This window comes from Macaca nemestrina, chromosome 14, assembly GCF_043159975.1.
Source record: "Macaca nemestrina isolate mMacNem1 chromosome 14, mMacNem.hap1, whole genome shotgun sequence".
In the NCBI taxonomy this organism is placed as follows: domain Eukaryota; kingdom Metazoa; phylum Chordata; class Mammalia; order Primates; family Cercopithecidae; genus Macaca; species Macaca nemestrina.
Window position 1 is genome coordinate 41,121,241 of NC_092138.1, and position 14,877 is coordinate 41,136,117.

A 14,877-nucleotide genomic window follows, 5' to 3' on the forward strand; every position below is an offset into this window, starting at 1 on the left:
ACCTGCCGAATGGTGGGACTGAAAGGGCTGTATCACAAGCAAAGCTGAAACATCCCCCACCCGCCACTTACCATGATGACCATGTTGTGGGCAATAAGAAGGAGAGAAGAACTGTGACCCTTCAGGAAGCTCGGACCTAGGGGCTTCCCGATCCGGGGCTGTGACATCCTCTTCGGGGCTCTGCGGTTCCTGGTGTCCCCAAGCTTCCAAGTGCCACTGCATCCCCCTGGATCAAACACGGACACCCACAGTGGAAGTTGCATGTGGTACATCTAGTCCAGCCACACTCTCACAAGGATCTGGCACATATACTGGCACCTGGAGCTGCCTGCCCCATCACAGCAGGCGCTGTGCCTAGCTGTGCACGGTGGCTGGACACCATGCTCACTTGTCCACACAGCCCTTACTTCTCTGCACTTGGCTCGCTCTTGGCAAGTGTGGGATCTGGGCCGGTATCTCTTCTGAGGGCAGCATGCTGGGCCAAGTGAATGGAATGAGCCCAGTATGAGTGACTGATACTCAGACAGAAGGCACTGCCAGCCACAGAGGTTTCTAGCTGGCAAAGTGACACCCCAAGGATCTCATGACACCATGTTGATAGACTAGATAATCCAATAGTTCTAATAGGTAAGTTTTTCAAATTAACAAAGTCAGTAAAATCTCATCATCTTTTTTTATAAAAATGTGCAAATGTTAAAATTTATTTGAAAGGGCAAAAGACCATGAATTACCTAAGTAATCTTGCAAAAGAAAAAAAACAAAGTTTGAGAACTAACCCTACTTGACATAAAACACCCTATAGTAATTAAGACAGACTGTGTAGTATTGGCAACATATTTGGTAAATAGCTCAATGTAAATTAATAGACTTTAGATATTAACCTGTATATGGGTAAATAATTTTTGACAATTGTAGCAAAGCAATAGACATAAATTTTTAATTGGTTTTTCTAATAAATTTTAGTGCTGGAGAAGAAAGATGGAGAAAGAGAAGGAGGAGGAGAAGCAGAAACAAAAGCGGAAGCAGAAGCAGAAGAGGAGGACAAGGAAGAAGAAGAAGAGTAAGAAGAAGAAGAAGGAGGAGGAAGAGGAGGAGAAGGAGAAGGAGGGAAGGAGAAGAAGGAGAGGTGGAGAGGCAGGAGCAGGGGAAAAAGAAGACAAAGAGTAAGAGGAAGAGGAAAGGGAAGAGAAAGAAAATGAAGCAGCAGCAGCAACTTGCTCTTGTCTCATATCTAACAACTCACACAAAAATCAATTTGAGATGGATCATAGGCCTACACTTCAAATCAAAAGTAGTAGAATAATAGAAGAAAACAGGACTGTCTTTTCACAATTTTAAGTTAGGCCAAGATTTTTTAGAGGACACAGAATGTATGAAGCATAAGATGTGGCAATGGAAAACTATAATTTATAAAAGGAAAAACTCATGCTCATCCAAAAACATGACCAACAATATAACTAGTAGAAAATATATATAAGTCCTCCATATGACTGAGAAGAAAATGTAGTAGCCAAGTGTATGTTTAAAAAAATAAAAACATGGACCCTAGTAATAAACAGGCAAATAAACCAATAAAAATGTGCAAAAGTATCAAATGGATACTTCTCCAAAGAAAATATAGAAAAATTCAATATATGCATGAAAAAGTTTTTAACATCCTTAGTCAGCAGATAAATAAAAATAAATATAAAAATTAGATACAGCTACATAAAATGACTAAAATTAAAATTTAAAACACCAAACTTTCTAGATCATATGGAGCAAATGGAAGTCTTGAACTTTTTCTGTTTCACTGTAAAATTGTACACTCACTTTGAAATCTTACTTGTTCTCCATCTCAGTTATCCATCTGGCATTTTTTTTCCTGGGGGACAAACACCCAATAATATCTCATAGTACTTCCTGCAGTTACGAATTGCTATTTTTTTTTAATTTTCTGAGAATTTCAGTGTTTTACTTCAAATGTAGTTTATCTGAAAGTGGGATAAATTACCTTAGAGAATTCTGGCTTGGTGCTCATTTTCTAGTAATAACTTGAAGATATAATTAGCTTTAATTACTAATATTTACATGTCAGATATTTTGAGATTCCAATTAAAATATGTTAACTAGTTTCATTATTTACTTTGTCCCTCTTCCCTTCTTGTCTCTTTGATGTATATATGTACATTATATACATATATATAATACATTCTGTCTCTCTATGCTTTATTCTGAACTTACAATGCAATTTATTTTCAAGTATACTAATTCTTTCTTTAGTGCTTCCTAATCTCCTGCTAAACTCACCTATTGATTTTTTTTATTTGTATGTTGTGTTTTGAATTATATAATATTTAATTTCTTATGGAAGTTTTCAGCTTGGACATGTTTAAAGTCTTTCTATTATTAGCAAGAGTAATTTTTACCTTTGTGTGTCTCTACAGTCTTGCCTCTGTTAATTTGATGTTTTCATTTCTTTTCACAACCATATTTGTTCTTTGTTTTGTGCCAGACCATGTATTTATAAAATTAACTGTGGATATTTTTTGAAGATAGGGATATTACTATTTTCTTCCAAAGATGACTAACATATATTTCTACTAGGTGACTGGGATAGCTAGAAATATGAGACCACCTTGTTCAAATTTCAACAAGTGAGATGATTTGCCCCTGCACGGCAATTCCCTACAGGTGGTCTCCTCCATGGCCCCCTACATGTTACCTTATATTGCTCTTGGAATAATAATGAGATGATAATTATAATATTAGGCTCTCGTGTAGTTCTTATACCTCAGAATTCCTTTTAGTGTTTTAGAAATAAAAACTTATTTAACACTAGCAACAACCCTATGAAGTAGGTAAAATATTAATCTGGATTGTCTTGGTCTTGTCTATAGGGGCTCTTTTTAGTTCCATATGAAATTTAATGTAGTTTTTTTTCTAATTCTGTGAAGAAAGTCATTGGTAGCTTGATGGGAACAGCATTGAATCTATATTACTATGGGCGGTATGGCCATTTTCATGATATTGATTCTTTCTATCCATGAGCATGAAATTTTTTCCATTTGTTTGTGTTCTCTCTTATTTACTTAAGCAGTGGTTTGTAGTTCTCCTTGAAGAGGTCCTTCACATCCCTTGTAAGTTGTATTCATAGGTATTTTATTCTCTTTGTATCAATTGGGAATGGGGAATGGGAGGGAATGGGAGAACACTCATGATTTGACTCTCTGCTTATCTATTGTTGTTGTATATTAATTCTTGTTTTATTTATTTCTTTATTTACTTTTTGAGTTGGTGTCTTGCTCTTGTTGCCCAGGCTGGAGTGCTATGGTGTGATCTCAGCTCACTGCAACCTCCGTCACCTGGGTTCAAGTGATTCTCCTGCCTCAGCCTCCCAAGTAGCTGGCATTATAGGCATACATCACCATGCCAAACTAATTTTGTATTTTTAGTAGAGACGGGGTTTTAACATGTTGGTCAGGCTGATCTCAAATTCCTGACCTCAGGTGATCCACCCACCATGGCTTCCCAAAGTGCTGGGATTACAGGTGTGAGACACCATGCCCGGCCAATGCTTATTATTTTTGCACATTGATTTTGTAACCTGAGAATCCTTAGCAAAAAGAGAAAAGCTGGAGGCATCATGTTACCTGACTGTAGACTATACTATAAGGCTACAGTAACCAAAGCAGATATATAGACCAATGGAACAGAACAGAGACCTCAGAAATAAAACCACACATTTATAACCATATGATCTTTGACAAACCTGACAAAAAGAAGCAATAGGGAAAGGATTCCCTATTTAATAAAGATGCTGGGAAAAAAATGGCTAGCCATATGCAGAAAACAGAAACTGGATCCATTCCTTATAAATTACACAAAAATTAACTCAAGTTGTATAAAAGACTTAAATGTAAAATCCAAAATTATATGAACCCTAGAAGAAAATCTGGGCAATACCATTCAGGAAATAGGCACAGACAAAGATTTTTTGATGAAATCACCAGCAACAATTGCAACAAAAACAAAAATTGACAAAGGAGATCTAATTAAACTAAAGAGCTTCTGCATGGCAAGTGAAACTATCATCAGAAGGAACAGAAAACCTACAGAATGGGAGAAAATTTTTGCAATCTATTTATCTTACAAAGGTCTAATATCCAGAATCTACAAGGAACTTAAACACATTTACAAGAAAAAAAACAAACAACCCCATCAAAAAATGGGCAAAACATATGAACAGACACTTGTCAAAACAAGACATTTATGTGGCCAAACAGACAAATGAAAAAAAGCTTATCATCACTGGTCACTAGAGAAATGCAAATAAAAACCACAATGGGATACCATCTCACGCCAGTTCAAATGGCAATTATTGGAAAGTCAGGAAACAACAGATGCTGGCGAGGCTGTGGAGAAATAGGAACACTTTTACACTGTTGGTGTGAGTGTAAATTAGTTCAACCATTGTGGAAGACAGTGTGGAGATTCCTCAAGGATCTAGAACCAGAAATACCATTTGATCCAGCAATCTCATTCTGGGTATATACCCAAAAGATTGTAAATCATTCTACTATAAAGACACACACACACATGTGTTTATTGCAGTACTATTTACAATAGCAAGGACTTGGAACCAACCCGAATGCCCATCAGAGATAGACTGAATAAAGCAATTATGGCACATATACACCATGGAATACTATGTGGCCATAAAAAAGAATGAGTTCATATCCTTTGCAGGGACATGGATGAAGCTGGAAGCCATCATTCTCAGCAAACTAACACAGGAATAGAAAATCAAAGACTGCATGTTCTCACTCATAAGTGGAAGTTGAACAATGAGAACACATGGACAACACTGGGGCCTGTCTGGGGTGGGGGGGGCAAGGAGAGTGAGAGCATTAGGACAAATATCTAATGCAAGCAGGACTTAAGATCTAGATGATGGTTTGATAGGTGTAGCAAACCACCATGTCACATGTATACCTATGTAACAAACCTGTACTTTCTGTACCTGTATCCCAGAACTTAAAGTAAAATAAGGAAAAAAAAAATGTTTATCTGCATGTTACAAACAGGTAACTGAAGTGAGGGAAAATAAAATAATTTGCCTGTGATTACTAGTAATTATTAGAACCACAATTTACCTTCAGGTTTCATGTTCTTAACTACTATGCAAATGTGCCCCTTCCTGGAAAGATGGTTGTCCTCATTAGCAACCAATCACTTTGTGAAAATCAGTTCAAGAAATTACTCTTCCCTGAAACATTTTATACTTTAACATAGGATCACATGCTATGTTAGGAAAGCTTTACAACATGTAAGTCAAGCAGTGCCTATTTGACCTGTGATGTTCCCTCAAATTAATAAACTTCTATTATAATTGTGAAATTTAAGACACTTGAATAGAAATGATAATTTGGCAAAAGATTTTACAAGTACATGTCAATCATGTACTATATAGCTCATACTTATTATGGAGTTTGTTATGTGACAGCAAGTCTGATGAGTCATTTACTTATAATATTGTGTTTAATCATTAAAGCAAGTATTTAATAAATATTATTATTCCTATTTAGGCAAGTGAGAAACCTGAGAATTAAAGTTGTGTGAAGACAAATGAAGGCATGTAGCATTATGTTTCAATCCTCACCATTTTGCCTCCAGAAACTGCATTTTAACTCTGACACTGTATTATTTACATGATATGGACATAGAGGTCTGTACATATTCTAACTACATGGTTAACAATTACTGACAACAGCATCTTGCTGAGTAATTGGTGTTAAAATAATTCAATATTTTCATTTTGACAGATTTTTTTCGTTTTAGTTTTACTGACAAAATTAAATAAATCAGTACTTTATTTTGGCAATTAAAATTAGAACACAGGGGCCAGGCACAATGGCTCACGCCTGTGATCTCAGTACTTTGTGAGTTTGAGGCAGGTGGATCACCTGAGGCCAGGAGTTTGAGGCCAGCCTGGCTAACATGGTGAAACCCTGTTTCTACTAAAAATACAAAAATTTTTCCGGTGTGGTAGTGCATGCCTGTAATCCCAGCTACTCGGGAGGCTAAGGCACTAGAATCGCTTGAACCCTGGAGGCGGAGATTGCAGTGATCTGAGATCTCATCGCTGAACTTCAGCCTGGGCAACAGAGTGTGACTCAGTCTCAAAAAAAAAAAAAATACAAATAATAAAATTAGAATATCAGTTAAAATTCTGATGTCTTTCTTTACCCAGTGATACAGCTCAGCATCAAAATTCAGTAATTATTCATGTTTATTTGAAATGAATGGCCAATTTTCTTTAATTTTCTGATACCATCTTGATTTCCCTTTCTATCAGAAGCTTTTAGAATAACAAGTACAGTTGTTTCCAATAAAGTCATAAATATACATATGTGTAAATTTGATAGCTCAATTTTGTCATGCCAATAGTGAGAATGAAGACCTATCACCATGTATACTGTGATTTATTTTTCATGTGTATACAGTTATTTATTAATATGAAACCCTGGAATAAACTTAGATATTCATAAACAATATTAACAATAGACAAAAAATAGAATTCTGTATTGTAACTCCTTTAATAGCTATACAAAATAATTATTTTCCATTAAAAGGTAAGTTAATAAAAATAAAATTTCCATAAACAATATTTTAATATGTCTATTCATGCCTTAATGGGGTAGAGCTATTTGTGTCTTTTCACTAAATGTTTTCTACTAGATCCTTAGTTATAATGCATTACATCTATTTGATAATTGTTAATTATTTTTTGAAAATAATTTCTAATAATCTCAAATAGACAATAGTGCATGTTATATAAGATGGTACCTATCACCAAAAAAGTAACTGAGAAGTAGAATTTAGTTTGTGAGCTTGAGAGAGAGAGAAAGAGGGAGAGAAAGAGAGAGGAGAAACTCACCAAATTTTAGCATTGAATATCCCCAAAATAGATTCCATTAAAGACTTGCCATCTTAGTACTTGCACTGTAAACGATTCAGTGGAAATTATATCAATTTAACTGCTTCTTTTCAAAATCCATGTATTAGAGTGGGGGACAATGAACTCAAGAGCAGCAACTTCTAAAAATCAGATTTAACCTAAATCACTGAATTGCTATTAGCAATTGACCTTTGAACATCTCTTAGAAAACTTAGAAAAAAGTTGGCCGGGCGCGGTGGCTCAAGCCTGTAATCCCAGCACTTTGGGAGGCCGAGGCGGGCGGATCACAAGGTCAGGAGATCGAGACCACAGTGAAACCCCGTCTCTACTAAAAATACAAAAAAAATTAGCCGGGCGCGGTGGCGGGCGCCTGTAGTCCCAGCTACTCAGGAGGCTGAGGCAGGAGAATGGCGGGAACCCGGGAGGCGGAGCTTGCAGTGAGCCGAGATCGCGCCACTGCACTCCAGCCTGGGCAACAGCGTGAGACTCCGTCTCAAAAAAAAAAAAAAAAAAAAAAAAAAGAAAACTTAGAAAAAAGCTTTCTAAAAGAAGGATCTTAATGAAACATCAATAAATGTTCAATGGTCAGGTAAAAGGAAACATTTATTTACTAAAGAGTTAATTTTTCTGATGAAGAGCTAAATTCACACTAGTAAAAATTATCATTAAATTACGAAAAAACAGAGTTGACTTGAATGTGAAAATAATATGTCTTCCTAAGAAGCTATCATAATACTGCCACCGTAAGATTGCTGTTAATTATTTTTATCACAAACTTTGGTAATTTGATTTTCTTTATAAATTTTTCAAACAGTTATAATAAGAACCACTTTGAAACAATTGAAATAATTACTTTTTGTTTTATTTAGAGAAAAGTAAGTCAAGTTGTACTTCCTTTGAAATGTTTTCCTTATGTCAATATTAAACTTCTAATACAAATTCCCTTTAATAATGAAAGAAAAATGAACTGCTTAAAGTAGAACATGAGGTTTTTAAAATTATACTTTAAGTTCTGGGGTACATGTGCAGAACGTGCAGGTTTGTTACATAGGTATATACATGCCATGGTGGTTTGCTGCACCCATCAACCTTTCATCTATATTAGGAATTTCTCCTAATGTCATCCCTCCACCAGCCCCTCACCCCCTGACAGGCTGCTGTGTGTGATGTTCCTCTCCCTGTGTCCATGTGTTATCATTATTCAACTCCCACTTATGAGTGAGAACATGTGTTGTTTGGTTTTCTGTTCCTGTGTTAGTTTGCTGAGAATGATGGTTTCCGGCTTCATTCATGTCCCTGCAAAGAACATAAACTCATCCTTTTTTATGGCTGCATAGTATTCCATGGTGTATATGTGCTACATTTTCTTTATCCAGTCTATCATTGATGGGCATTTGGGTTGGTTCCGAGTCTTTGCTATTCTGAATACTGCTGCAATAAACATACATGGGCATGTGCCTTTATAGAATGATTTATACTCCATTGAGTATATACCCAGTAATGGGATTGCTGGGTCAAATGGTATTTCTGGTTCTAGATCCTTGAGGAATCACCACACTGTCTTCCACAATGGTTGAACTAATTTTCACTCCCACCAACAGTGTAAAAGTGTTCTTATTTCTCCACACCCTCTCCAGTATCTGTTGTTTCCTGACTTTTAAATGATCGCCATTCTAACTGGCATGGTATCTCATGGTGGTCTTGAATTTCATTTCTCTAATGACCAGTGATGATGAGTTTTTTTTCGTGTTTGTTGGCCACATAAATGTCTTGTTTTGACAAGTGACTGTTCATATCCTTTGCCTATTTTTGGATGGGGTTGTTTGTCTTTTTCTTGTAAATGTGTTTTAAATTCCTTGTAGATTCTGGATATTAGCCCTTTGTCAGATGGATAGATTGCAAAAATTTTCTCCCATTCTGTAGATTTCCTGTTCACTCTGATGATAGTTTCTTTTACTGCACAGAAGCTCTTTAGTTTAATTAGATCTCCTTTGTCAATTTTGGCTTTTGTTGCAATTGCTTTTGGTGTTTTACTCATGAAGTCATTGCCCATGCCTATGTCCTGAATGATATTGCCTTGGTTTTTTTCTAGGGTTTTTATGATTTTAGGTCTTATGTTTAAGTCTTTTATCCACCTTGAGTTAATTTTTGTATACGATGTAAGAAAGGGGCCCAGTTTCTGTTTTCTGCATATGACTAGCCAGTTTTCCCAACACCATTTATTAAATTAGGGAATCCTTTCCCCATTTCTTGTTTTTGTCAGGTTTGTCAAAGATCAGATGGTTGTAGATGTGTAGCATTATTTTCGAGGCCTGTTCTGTTCCATTGGTCTATATATCTGTGTTGGTACCAGTACCATGCTGTTTTGGTTACTGTAGCCATGTAGTACAGTTTGAAGCCAGGTAGCATGATGCCTCCAGCTTTGTTCTTATTGCTTAGGATTGTCTTGGCTATATGCGTTCTTTTTTTGTTACATATGAAATTTAAAGTGTTTTTTTTTCTAATGCTCTGAAGAAAGTCAATGGTAGCTTGATGGGAAGAGCATTTAATCTGTAAATTACTTTGGGCAGTATGAGCATTTTCATGATACTGATTCTTCCTGTCCAAGAGCATGGAATGTTTTTTCCATTTGTTTGTGTCCTCTCTCATTTCCTTGAGCAGTGGTTTGTAGTTCTCCTTGAAGAGGTCCTTCATGTCCCTTACAAGTTGTATTCCTAGGTATTTTATTCTCTTTGTATCAATTGTGAATGGGAGTTCACTCATGATTTGACTCTCTATTATTGGTGTATAGGAATGTTTGTGATTTTTGCACATTGATTTTGTATCCTGAGACTTTCCTGAAGTTGCTTATCAGCTTAAGGACATTTTGGGCTGAGACAATGGAGTTTTCTAAATATACAATCAGGTCATCTGCAAACAGAGTCAATTTGACTTCCTCTCTTCTTATTTGAAAACCCTTTATTTCTTTCTCTTGCCTGATTGCCCTGGCCAGAACTTCCAATACTATGTTGAATAGGAGTGGTGAGAGAGGGCATCCTTGCCTTGTGCTGGTTTTCCAAGAGAATGGTTCCAGCTTTTGCCCATTCAGTATGATATTGGCTGTGGGTTTGTCATAAATAGCTTTTATTTTTTTGAGATGCACTCCATCAATGGCTAGTTTATTGAGAGTTTTTAGCATGAAGCAATGTTGAATTTTATTGAAGGCCTTTTCTGCATCTATTGAGATAATCATGTGGTTTTTATCACTGGTTCTGTTTATGTGATGGATTACATTTATTGATTTGTATATGTTGAATCAGTCTTGCATCCCAGGGATGAAGCCAACTTGATAGTGGTGGATATACTTTTTGATGTGCTGCTGGATTCAGTTTGCCAGTATTATATTGAGGATTTTTGCACCAATGTTCATCAGAGATATTGGCTTGAAATGTTGTGGTTTTTTTTGTTGTGTCTCTGCCAGGTTTTGGTATCAGAATGATACTGGCCTCGTAACATGAGTTAGGGAGGAGTCCCTCTTTTTCTATTGTTTAGAATAGTTTCAGAAGGAATGGTACCATCTCCTCTTTGTACTTCTGGTAGAATTTGGCTGTGAATCCCTCTGGTTCTGGAGTTTTTTTGGTTGGTAGGCTATTAATGCCTCAATTTCAGAAATTGTTATTGGTCTATTCAGGAATTTGACTTCTTCCTTGTTTAGTCTTGGGAGAGTGTATGTGTCCAGGAATTTATCCATTTCTTCTAGATTTTCTAGTTTATTTGCGTAGAGATGTTTATACTATTCTCTGATGGTAGTTTGTATTTCTGTGGGATCAATGGTGATCTCCCCTTTATCATTTTTTATTATGTCTGTTTGATTCTTCTCTTTTTTATTCTCTATTAGTCTGGCTAACAGTCTATCTATTTTGTTAATCTTTTCAAAAAACCAGCTCCTGGATTCATTGATTTTTTTGAAGGTCTTTTTTTGTGTCTATCTCTTTTAGTTCTGCTCTGATCTTAGTTATTTCTTGTCTTCTGATGGTTTTTGAATTTGTTTTCTCTTGCTTCTCTAGTTCTTTTCATTGTGATGTTCTGCTGTCAATTTTAGATCTTTCCCGCTTTCTCCTCTGGGCACTTAGTGCTATAAATTTCCCTCTACACACTGCTTTATTTGTGTCCCAGAGGTTCTTGTATGTGGTGTCTCTGTTCTCATAGTTTCAAATAACTTACTTATTTCTGCCTTAATTTGTCATTTACCCTGTAGTCATTCAGGAGCAAGTTGTTCAATTTCCATGTATTTGTGCAGTTTTGAGTGAGTTTCTTAATTCTGAGTTCTAATTTGATTGTACTATGGTCTGAGAGACTCGTTGTTATCATGTCCATTCTTTTGCATTTGCTGAGGAGTGTTTTACTTTCAATTATGTGATCAGTTTTAGAATAAGTGTGATGTAGTGCTGAGAAGAATGCATATTCTGTTGATTTGGGGTGGAGAGTTCTGTAGATGTCTATTAGGTCCACTTGGTCCAGAATTGAGTTCAAGTCCTGAATATCCTTGTTAATTTTTCTCTCCTTGATCTGTCTAATATTGACAGTAGAGTGTTAAAGTCTCCCACTATTATTGTGAAGGAGTCTAAGTCTCTTCGTGGGTCTCCAATAATTTGCTTTATGAATTTGTGTTCTCCTGTATTGGTTACATATATATTTAGGATAGTTAGCTCTTCTTGTTGCATTGCTCCCTTATGTAATGCCCGTCTTTGTCTTTTTTCATCTTTGTTGGTTTAAAGTCTGTGTTATCAGAAACTAGGATTACAACCCATTTTTTTTTTTTGATTTCCATACACTTGGTAAATATTTCTCCGTCACTTTATTTTGAGCTTATGTGTGTCTTTGCATGTGAGATGGATCTCTTGAATACAGCACACTGATGGGTCTTGAATCTTTATCTAATTTGCCAGTCTGTGTCTTTTAATTGTGGCTTTTAGCCTGTTTATATTTATGGTTAATATTGTTATGTGTGAATTTGATCCTGTCATTATGAAGCTAGCTGGTTATTTTGTCTGTTAGCTGATTCAGTTTTGTCATAGTGTTAATGGTCTTTACAATTTGATATGTTTTTGCAGTGGCTGGTATCAATTTTTCCTTCCCATATTTAGTGCTTCCTTCAGGAGCTCTTGTGAGGCAGGCCTGGTGGTGAGAAAATCTCTTAGCGTTTGCTTGTCTGTAAAGGATTTCATTTCTCCTTCACTTATGAAGCTTGGTTTGGCTGGATATGAAATTCTGGGTTGAAAATTTTTTTCTTTAAGAATGTTGAAGATTGGCTCCTCACTCTCTTCTGGCTTGTAGGGTTTCTGCAGAGAGATCCGCTGTTAGTCTGATGGGCTTCGCTTTGTGGGTAATTTGACTTTTCTCTCTGACTGCCCATAACACTTTTTCCTTTTTCAACCTTGGTGAATCTGACAATTATGTGTCTTGGGGTTGCTCTTCTTGAGGAGCATCTTTGTGGTGTTCTCTGTATTTCCTGAATCTGAATGTTATCCTGTCTTGCTTGGGTGGGGAAGTTCTCCTGGATAGTACCTTGAAGAGTGTTTTCCAACTTCGTTACATTCTCCCCATCACTATCAGGCACACCAATCAAATGTAGACTTGGTCTTTTCACATAGTCCCATGTTTCTTGAAGGCTTTGTTCATTCCTTTTTATTCTTTTTTTTTTTCTCTAATCTTGTCTTCACACTTCATTTCATTCAGTTGATCTTCAATCTCTGATATCACTGTTCCACTTGACTGATTCTGCTATTGATACTTGTATGTGCTTCACAAAGTTCTTGTGCTGTGTTTTTCACCTCCTTCAGGTCATTTATGTTCTTCTCTAAACTGGTTACTCTAGTTAGTAATTAGTCTAACTTTTTTCAAGTTTCTTAACTTCTTTGCATTGGGTTATAACATGCTCCTTTAGCTTGGAGGAGTGTGTTATTACCCACCTTCCAAAGCCTACTTCTGTCAATTCGTCAAACTCATACTCCATCCAGTTTTGTTCTCTTGCTGGCAAGGAGTTTTGATCCTTTGGAGGTGAAGAGGTGTTTGGGTTTTTGGAATTTTCATCCTTTTTGCCCTGTGTTTTCTTCATCTTCATGGATTTATCTACCTTTGGTCTTTGATGTTGATGACCTTTGGATAAAGTTTTTTTGTGGGCATCCTTTTTGTTGATGTTGATGCTATTCCCTTCTGTTTGTTAGTTTTCCTTCTGAGAGTCAGGGCCCTCTGCTGCAGGTCTGCTGGAGTTTGCTGGAGGTCCACTCCAGACCCTGTTTGCCTGGGTATCACCAGCGGAAGCTGCAGAACGCAGATTGCTGCCTGTTCTTTCTTCTGGAATCTTTGTCCGAGAGGGGCACCTGCCAGATGCCATCCAGAGCTCTCCTGTATGAGGTGTTTGTTGACCCCTGCAGGGAGGTGTCTCCCAGTCAGGAAGCACAGGGGTCAGGGACCCACTTGAGGAGTCAGTCTGTCCCTTACCAGGGCTCAAGTGCTGTGCTGGGAGATCTGCTGCTCTCTTCAGAGCCGGCAAGCAGGAATGTTTAAGTCTGTTGAAGCTGTGCCCACAGCCACCCCTTCCCCGATGTGCTCTGTCCTGGGGAGATGGGAGTTTTATCTATAAGTCCCTGACTGGGGCTGCTGCCTTTCTTTCAGAGATGCCCTGCCCAGAGAGGAGGAATCTAGCAGGCAGTTTGGTTACAGAGGCTTTGCTGAACTGCAGTGGGGTCCGTCATGTTTGAACTTCCTGGTGGCTTTCTTCACACTGTGAGGGGAAAACCGCCTAGTCAAGCCTCAGTAATGGTGGATGCCCCTCACCCCACCAAGCTCGAGCATCCCAGGTCAACTTCAGACTGCTGTGCTTTACAGTGAGAATTTCAAGCCAGTGGATCTTAGCTTCCTGGGCTCTGTGGCAGGCAGGGGGACAGGGGGAATTCACTGAGCTAGACCACTTGGCTCCCTGCTTCAGTCCCCTTTCCAGGAGAGTGCACTGTTCTGTCTCACTGGCATTCCAGGCACCACTGGGTTATGAAAAATGACTCCTGCAGCTAGCTCAGTGGTTGCCCAAATAGCCAACCAGTTTTGTGTTGAAACCCAGGACTCTGGTGGTGTAGGCACCCAAGGGAGTCCCCTGGTCTGTGGTTGTGAAGACCATGGGAAAAGTGTAGTATCTGGGATAGAATGCACAGAGCCTCATGGCACAGTCCCTCATGGTTTCCCTTGTCTAGGGGAGGGGATTTCCCAACCCCTTGCATTTCCCTGGTGAGGCAACGCCCCACTCTGCTTCGTATTGCCCTCTGTGGGCTGCACCTACTGTCTAGCCAGTTCCAATGAGATGAGCTGGGCACCTCAGTTGGAAATGCAGAGATCACCTGCCTTCTGTGTTGATCTCACTAGGAGCTGTAGAACAGAGCTGTTCGTATTTGGCCATCTTGCCAGCCACCCAGAACACGAGTTTTCGAAGGTGAATCTGAGTTACAATACTTTAAATTCTTTTAAGTATGATCACATTACTTTTTTTTTTATTAGTTCAGAATGTCTCACGGTTATATATAATTTTCTGTAATAACATTAATTTTTAAAATGTAAATAAAAAATAATAAAACATTTAGAACCCAGATAAAAGGCAAACGATGTTTTCCTTGTTCTTTTAACTTCAACTGACATAACAATGATTACATTATGGAACAACGATGAGAATCAGAACTTAAATTATCAAGGAACCATTATCTGAATTGTATATTTTACTTAGGGTTTTACTGTATCATAAATTTCCTATAGCAAAACATAAAAATCATTAGGATATGAATAACTTCAGTTTCTTCTGATCTTGCATAGCACTTTTATATGGTATTCATACAATAATGTCTATTTGTAAAGACTCAAAAAATATTCAGTGCCAAAGCAACTTGACAGGATTCTTACTGAAGGCAAGC

The 14,877-nt window shown here is 37.5% G+C and overlaps 1 protein-coding gene across 2 annotated transcripts in view; it reads right to left on the reverse strand.

Moving 5' to 3' along the window:
- LOC139358300 (cytochrome c oxidase subunit 8C, mitochondrial-like) overlaps window positions 1-14,877 on the reverse strand; it is a 215,607-nt gene that overhangs the window by 37,588 nt on the left and 163,142 nt on the right. Inside the window, exon 3 of one of the 2 annotated variants that reach the window (XR_011613052.1) lies at window positions 27-226. The exons of the other annotated variant lie outside the window; for it this stretch is intronic. The gene's annotated coding sequence lies outside the window, so the exon portion shown is untranslated. Of the gene's footprint in view, window positions 1-26; window positions 227-14,877 lie in introns of those variants that run through there. 2 annotated transcript variants of the gene reach the window in all.